Source organism: Eptesicus fuscus, chromosome 22, assembly GCF_027574615.1.
Source record: "Eptesicus fuscus isolate TK198812 chromosome 22, DD_ASM_mEF_20220401, whole genome shotgun sequence".
NCBI lineage: Eukaryota > Metazoa > Chordata > Mammalia > Chiroptera > Vespertilionidae > Eptesicus > Eptesicus fuscus.
The window spans coordinates 33,264,009-33,271,436 of record NC_072494.1 but is presented as its reverse complement, the minus strand read 5'-3'; the positions used below and the strand labels follow the sequence as shown (position 1 = coordinate 33,271,436).

General features: G+C 62.9%; 1 non-coding gene across 1 annotated transcript; it reads right to left on the bottom strand.

Annotated features, from left to right (window-relative positions):
• Positions 1-598: 598 nt before the first annotated feature.
• On the bottom strand, positions 599-680 carry MIR29C (microRNA mir-29c). Its single transcript, NR_129012.2, has one exon. It is a non-coding gene; the product is annotated as a microRNA mir-29c (primary transcript).
• Positions 681-7,428: the final 6,748 nt, after the last annotated feature.

Genomic DNA, 7,428 nt, shown 5'->3' with positions numbered 1-7,428 from the left:
CCCACAACCTGGGTATGTGCCCTTGACCGGAATCGAACCTGCGACCCTTCAGTCCACAGGCTGACGCTCTATCCACTGAGCCAAACCGGCTAGGGCTGGGCTTCGTTTTTTACTGTGTGTCTGCTGCCACCCAGTGGAATGCTTTATAAGGCAGGTAAGGTCTGCATAGGAAATTAACTGTTCAGGCCCCCGCTTCTCACCGCAGAGCTGTGAGTGGAAAATAACAATTAAAAAAAAAAGAAACACAAGGACATGACACATCGAATACAGTAAAATGTTTATTACGTCCAGATGCACGGACAGTCCATGTCTGAACAGAAAGATACGTCGACAAGCAACCAATCTGCAGCACTTACAGCGTTACTGCCTTCCAGCAAAAGGCAACCGAGGGCCTCAGAGAAGCCAGCGGTCTGTTTTGAAAAACCCATCCCATCACCTCCTCCCTCTGCAGGAAAAGCGCCGCAAAGGCAGGCACAGGAGTCAGGAGGAAACAGGGTGCCCGCCCCGCCCAGCCCCCGCCCCCTGCCCATCCGTCCTCCAGGCAAGCCCAGGCTGTGGCTGAGCAGACGCGGCACGGGGCTTCGAGGCTGCTGCTTTTCCCCCTACATCATAACCGATTTCAAATGGTGCTAGACAAAAACAGACTCTGAACACCAGGAGAAATCGGTCAGCCTGTGTAAGAGATGGGTCCGGTGGCGCTCCGGGGTCCCGCCCCGCCGCCGTGCGCGCAGGTGGCAGGTCTGCGTCAGCCGCGCTGCCCACGCGAGTGGCCCAGGGCCTGGGAGCAGGCGGGCAGTGCTGACGCCCCAGCTTCTCCGGGTGCACAGCCCTCTCCGCTCCCTGGGCACCCAAGTCCCCACCCAGCAGTGCCCATCGCCGCTCAGAGGCCCAGCCAACAGGGCACTGTGGCTACCTGTGGGCAGTATCCCCACCTGGCCCCTGCTCAACCCCCCATCGCGACGCACACACTGTTACCCCAAACCCAGCATACCCCCCGGGGGTGCTTTGCTTTTCCGGTTGCTTCCGTCTTGAGGCGGCTCGGGCTGGGCGGCGGGAGGAGGAGGAGCCGGTGCCCAGAGCCGCAGCTCCGGTGGGCGGCCCTGGGCTGTGCTGCAATTCTTACTCCTAAAACACTGATTTCAAATGGTGCTAGATACAAAGATGGAAAAATCTAAGCCACCATGTGAAACCAGCTTCCAGAAGAAGAGGGTCTCGCTGAAGGAAAGAGGGAGGCGCGATCGGAGGACCCGGCCTCTCTTCCCGCGGCTCCACGCGTGGCGTCGCCAGATCCGTGTGGAAGGCAGGCGGGCAGGGGTGTCCACGGCGATGCTCGGGGAGCGGGAGAGTCACGGCACAGGTCCATCCACTCTACGTTCGCTTGTCTCATCCCACGGGTCCCCCCGCCCCTCCCCGCCCCCCGAACCAGGCTGCACTGCTGAGCTAAAGGAGCCATGGCCTGCATTGCCATGCCTGTCCCCGTCAGGACCGCCCTGCCCTGGGGAAACAGCACGCCGTGTGCCGGGTGTTTTCTGGCATCACCTCACGTCCTGTGCCTGGGAGGCTCTAGCACTACACAAAGGTGCCCGTCACCGGGGCCAGGCCACCCCTTCCTAGTGCCCTGTTCCGGAAGGACCCGGGCCCCCACCGGGCCCCACGTAAGTGCCACCACCCCAGCCATATTATTTAACCTCTGGTGCGACTCAGAAAAACCAGCGTCCTAAACCTGTGGCAAGGAGGTAATCCTCGAACACACGCACTGAGCCGTGTTTCGTGATGCTTTGAACATCTGCCTGAAAACAAGATGTGCAAACTGTGTTTAAGTTAGAGTTCCCATCTCCTAACAGCCGCCCCCCGCCCCGTCTCCTCTTTATGGTTGACGCTCAGACAACACGTCTCTGTTGCCTCTTGAGGCCGTGACCGTGAGGAAGAGGAGGAAGAGGGGTCTGAATCGTGTAAAACGAAGAGATCTGCATTGGGTCGTTCTCAGCTTCTCTCCAGCCAAGCTCTTCCTCCTTTGCAACTCCCCAACAGCCAGCACCTGACCACCCTCTCCTAAGATGCTGTCACACAGACACCCTGCCTCTGCATATGCTGCCCCCACTTTCTGGAACATTCTCTCCATCCACTCTCCCACTGCGACTCCCTGTCAGCACCCCCCACCCCAGCGATGCAGGGGTCCCCCTGCAGACCCCCCTCTCAGGAAAACTCCCCGCTCCCCCCCACCCGCCCCCTCAGCCCAGCTTCCGGCTAAGTCACAGCTCAGCGTCTAGTGCTGTTCCGTAGAACACGCTTGTCATTTGATCATCAGGGTGATTAATTCATGCCTCTCCTGCTGCCCAGGGAACGCCAGCCAGGAGTTCGGAGGGGGGCCGCCCAGCACAGGGCACTGTCACTGTCACCGGGAGCTAGGGGCACCGCAGGGTGCGGGCTCCCAGCCTCTCAGTCCTAAAATTCGCGGAGTCCTCTGGAAGAAGAGATACAAGATCATTAGCAAAGCACCACGGGGCACTCTCTTCCAAGACGAGGAGAGGAGAGGAAGTCATCTTAGTACCAAACCGTCCGCCCTTCCGACCCCATGGGAGGGAACCGGCCGCCGAGATCCCGGCTCTCCCGCCAGAACCAGGCTTCTCCCTCAGCGTCTGCTGAGCCAGCTGCTGGCGTGCTCCCTGGTGGGATCTGGGGGAGGCTGCGGAGGGCTGGGGGGCCCGCTCTCCCTGGCACCCAGGTCTGTGTAGCCCAGGGTACCGCATTGCGCTGAGGGCTCTAACGCCACCTGCAGGGGGCAGGATCCCCCCATTGGCCTCAGGGCCCCAAACACACCGGCCAGTGGAGAAGGGCTGGGTGGGCCGCCTGGGAAGGGAAGTGCCCACCCAGAGGAGGGGGTTTGTCACCCTGGGAGGTGCCACCTGGGAGCCAAGTGCAGCCCCAGCGCATTTCTGTGCCCACCTTCTGTTTGCAGCTTTGTCCACCCCCCACGCCCGGGACACTCCCCGGCCTGGGCAGGGGCCCGAGCTCAGAGGACAGGTCACCACACAGTGCATCAGAACCCAGGCCTTGACTTCCTGCTGGCGCCTCTGAGAACCTCCCGGGGATGGCCTCGGAATGCTCCTCGGAGGAGGCTGGTGCAGACCGGTCACCGCGTGCTCCGTGCTCCGGACCCTGCAGGGAACAAGACAGAGAAGCGGCCGCAGCGCGCGGCAGGAGCAGCGGGCCCGGGCGGCCACGTGGTGGCTAAAGGCCTGCGAGTCGGACACGGTCCACAGCAACAACCGTGCCAGCCCGACGATGGAGACATCGAGGGTTAACTTCCGTTCCCGGCTGTGGGGTACAGAACAGTCCGGAGACTGCCGAGCGCGCCCGCCTCGTTCTATAAAGGACGCGGTGTCTTTTAAAGCCCTAACGATCGCAGGCCCAGCAAGGTGCCCAAACGACAGCGCGGGAGGGGGGTGGGAAGGAGAGGCGCCCGCGTGTGTGAAATCCGTCACCCAGCCCGGGGGACAGGGTCACCCCCAGGATGCGCTCTGTGCGGCCACGCCGAGCTCACAGCCAGCGCGGAGGTTCCGTGGAGGCAGCAGCCCTCCCTCCCCACCGGGCCGGGTGCTGAGTCACAGCCACTTACGTGACTGACTGACGCAAGTCCCAGCCGGGGCGGGGGAGGGGCGCCGGAAGCGGAGCCCAGATCAGGCTTCTTCCTGCCACTGGGAATGCTGGTTTCGGGGCTCCCGGCGGCCAGGCCGGAGTCCTCGTGCTGAGAGAGGGGCCCGGGGAAGGCCCTTCGGAGAAAGCGGAACATTCTGCCCCCCAGACAGCCCCAGCCCATTGTCCGGAGGAACCCAGAGGCCCGGCCCCGCTTCCTGGCACTCCCTGCTCCCGCCCAGGCCCCGTGTCCAGGACACTTTGTCTTGAGCTTGCCTCTGCCCGCACGCTGCGGTTAATGAATCAGAGGAAAGGGTAGTGAAAGGCAGGGCAGGGGCACGGAGGCCTTGGCGTGGAGGCCAACGTGGAGATGGCTCTCTGTCTGGGGCGGTTTGTCCCCCCAAAGAGGGCTCAGCAGCCAGGGACCACCACGCTTCCCAGGCCCCAGATCCCCAAGCAGGAATAACATGCTCCAGACCCACAGAGCCCCGAAATGCCCGCGGGGGCACCAGGGCAGGGAGCCACAGCCTCCTCGTCAGGAGGCCCAGCATCAGCAGCACTTCTGGCCTCCCCGGAGGCCGGGGTATGGAGGCCTATGGAGGCCGGTGCTTCCCACAGCGAGGCTCTCTGTCCCTTCCTGACTCCGCCAGCAAGAACCTGGCCTGGTCACCCACTCAGTCCAGGGCAGGGGACCCTCGGGTGGGCAGGCTGGAAGGGAGGACGCCTCAGGGCTCCCCTGCCCGCCCTTGGGTGCAGTGGGCGTGGGAGGCAGCAGGAGGCAGTGGGGAGCAAAGGGAAGGAGGCGGGATGGAATGGGACCGGCTCGGCCCAGGGCCTCGGAGGATGGGCACAGCCCGGAGCCGGAGCTTCCCACGGGAGGAAAAGGCAGCGTGCCTCCGGTCTGGTGCACAAACACAATGCCCACCACGCCGTTCCCAAGTCCCAGCCCATGTGGATCCGGAGGAAAGCCACCAAATGATGTCCCTGACTCCGTCCAGGGGGACTCAGGAGGCATCTAACTCTGGAGGTCCAGGGAGAGAGGCAGGGCCCGGCCTCCCACCTCCCCAGGCAGAGTAAGCGCCTGTGGGCGCCCCACTCACAGCCCCTCAGGCCTGCTGCTGGGAGAGGCAGGCTCCGGTCCCCACGAGGCCCTCCCTCGGCGTGCCCGGCCCCGCTGCTCTTGGAGGGCGAGCAGAGCTTCTCCCCAGGTCACGCACCTCCCGGAGCACCTCCCGGAGCGAGGCCCCGGCCGGCTCCTGGGAGCCCGGGCATATCCACTAACCTCCGAGTGGCGGGTCTGCCCGGTACCTGGGCGCACACCTGGCTGAGCACATGGACGGGGCACACCCTGTGACATGGTTCCACTTCCCTAGCGGGAGGGAGGGAGGCTGGGCAGCCGGGGGGGTAGGTCCAGAGTCCAAAGCCAACCCCGAGCACCTTCCTCTCCTGCTTCCCCTGGCGCTGGCGGGGCTGCTGGCTGTGCCTACAGTGCTGGGCCAGCCTCATTCTGCTATCAGGGCCTCTGTCTGCCAGTCTCAGAACCTGGAACAGTGAGTGGTGGGAGGAGGCAGGAGGAGTGGGGGGGGGGGGGGAAGGGAGGGGAGAAACGGAGGGAGGGAGGGGGAGGGCGGTGGAGGAGGAAGTTTCACAGTCTAGTGCATTCCCATCAGATCAGAGAACGGGGAACACATACAACTTCCCCTTTTCAAGCGCTTCTCTGCCCCCCGTTTCCTTTCAGTTCCTTCCCCCTCTGGACTGGGGATGGCACGGCTGGTGGGCTAGACGGGGGCAGGCACCCAGGTACGCAGCCAACTGGGCTCTTGCCCGGCTCCACCGTGGCCTGGCAGGCTCCCTCGCTGTTACCCGGCATGCCCTTCTCCTTGTCAGGGAGGCCTCGCCCTCTTGTTTTCAAAGTTTTATAACAGTATTGTTTGTTGTCCAGCAGATTAAATTCTTTTGGAGGCTGGGGGGGGGGTGGTGAGGGAAGGGGGGGTTGAAGGAGAGAGAGGAGGAAAAAGAGAGAGGGAGAAAAAAATACAAACAACTCCCATTAGGGCCAAAAGGTGAAATGAGTTCCTTGTTGAACACAGTCCACCTGTCCCGAGAGGCCAGTGGCCACGAGCCTGCGCTCCCTGCCTCCTGGCCTGTCCCCTCCTCCCCGAGCAGGGGGACAGGTGGTCTCCGCCGTTCAGGGCTCTTACTCAGGGGTCACGCGGAAAAGAAGAACCAGCTAGAGTGTCTGGGGGATTCACGCGTGAGCAACCCCCACCTCAAAGAGGTGGCCTGCCCTGCTGTGGCCTGAGCTGGTCCCAGCAAAGACCCCCCCGATTCTCACCTCCTCAGGGGTCCGGGGACTAGGAGGGGCGGGGAGGGTCTGCCCCGCTCAGAGATGGCTCATCTCTGCAGGGAGCGTGTGGTTTGTTCGCATCCGAAACAGAAGTGATACATCCAGTGATGCCAGAGACACGGCAAGCCCCACGCCCCGCGCCCACCCCCCCGAGCACACATGCGTGGACAAATACTCACTCGCTGAAGGGATGGGTGAGAGTGAGGACAGAAAAGGAAGGAGAGAAGCAGGCAGCCTAAAATCAGCGTGATCTCACTGGAAGGCGGGCCCACTGAAATGCCCCCCGACCTGTCCGGCCGCTGGAGCTAAAGCTGCAGGAGTCATAACAAGAAAGGATGTCTGGTTCTCCGTATTTAACACAGCCCTCATTCGGCCATTCGCGGGTTTATTTCAGGCTCCGGGCTTCCTCTACATGGCATGCCCATGTGCACACACACCTGTGCCTCCAGCAGAGCAGGTACTGCCATGGTCCCCGCGCTGTGCATCTGCCTGAGACAGTCCTCTTCCTCCTCCTGCCTTCTTCCCAGCACACCACGCCCGGTCCTGCCTCCTGTCCCACCCCCACCCCTCCAGTGCCCGGCGAAGGTGCCCTAGGGCTGCGGGGAGCTCAGGGCGGGGGTACAAAGACAGGCTCAGAGCAGCTCAGGGCTCTTTCCTGATAGGGATGAAGGGCTGAAGGGCGACATGTATTTGCGCCCCCCCCCTTTTTTTTTTAACTTATAAATGGTGTCGGTCCTACAGGGTCAGTTCCAGAAGTTGCCTCTGCAAGGGGGAACCAGGCGGGAGCTCCAGCCCAATGCTCCCCCGGCCCCCCAGCGTAGGCTTGGCCTCCAAGGCAGGAAGGAAAGACGGACCGTGCAGTCAGAGTGCATCCTGGACCCTGGTCCCCACACCTCATGCTGTTCCAGGCGGCCTCAGTCCACGGGCCCGGGGCTGGAAGGGCATCCAGCCCTCCCTCCCCGCCCCCCGGAGAAAGAGGACTCGTCATTCTCTGGGAGCTCTCAGCAAAGGGGATGCCAGTTCTCCCTGAAGTCTAGCCTACGTCACCCTCCCTGCGCAGGCTCAGCCCTCCTTCCGTCCCCCAGGTGAACAGAAAAAACGGGGATCAGGAGGACGAACCTCCCTCCACCACAGGTGACCTTAGAGAAGGCTTCATCCACCAAAGCCACCCCCTGTGGGTTCCCCCATCACAGGGCTTCTCTACAAGCTGAGGCTGGATTCGGGGGGACACAGATGGACCGACCCGTGCAAACACAGGCATGGGGGCCGTCTAGTCCTGAGCCTTCCGCAAGGAACACCTGCAGCTCCAGCCTGAACCATCCGGGCTGCGGGTGAAGAAGATAAAGACCCAACACTCCTCTTCCCCTTCTCCAGGCCCTGCCTGTTCCACTGAAGATCCCTCAGAGGGCCACCCCGCCGAGAAGACAGGCCGTTCCCTGCTCTGC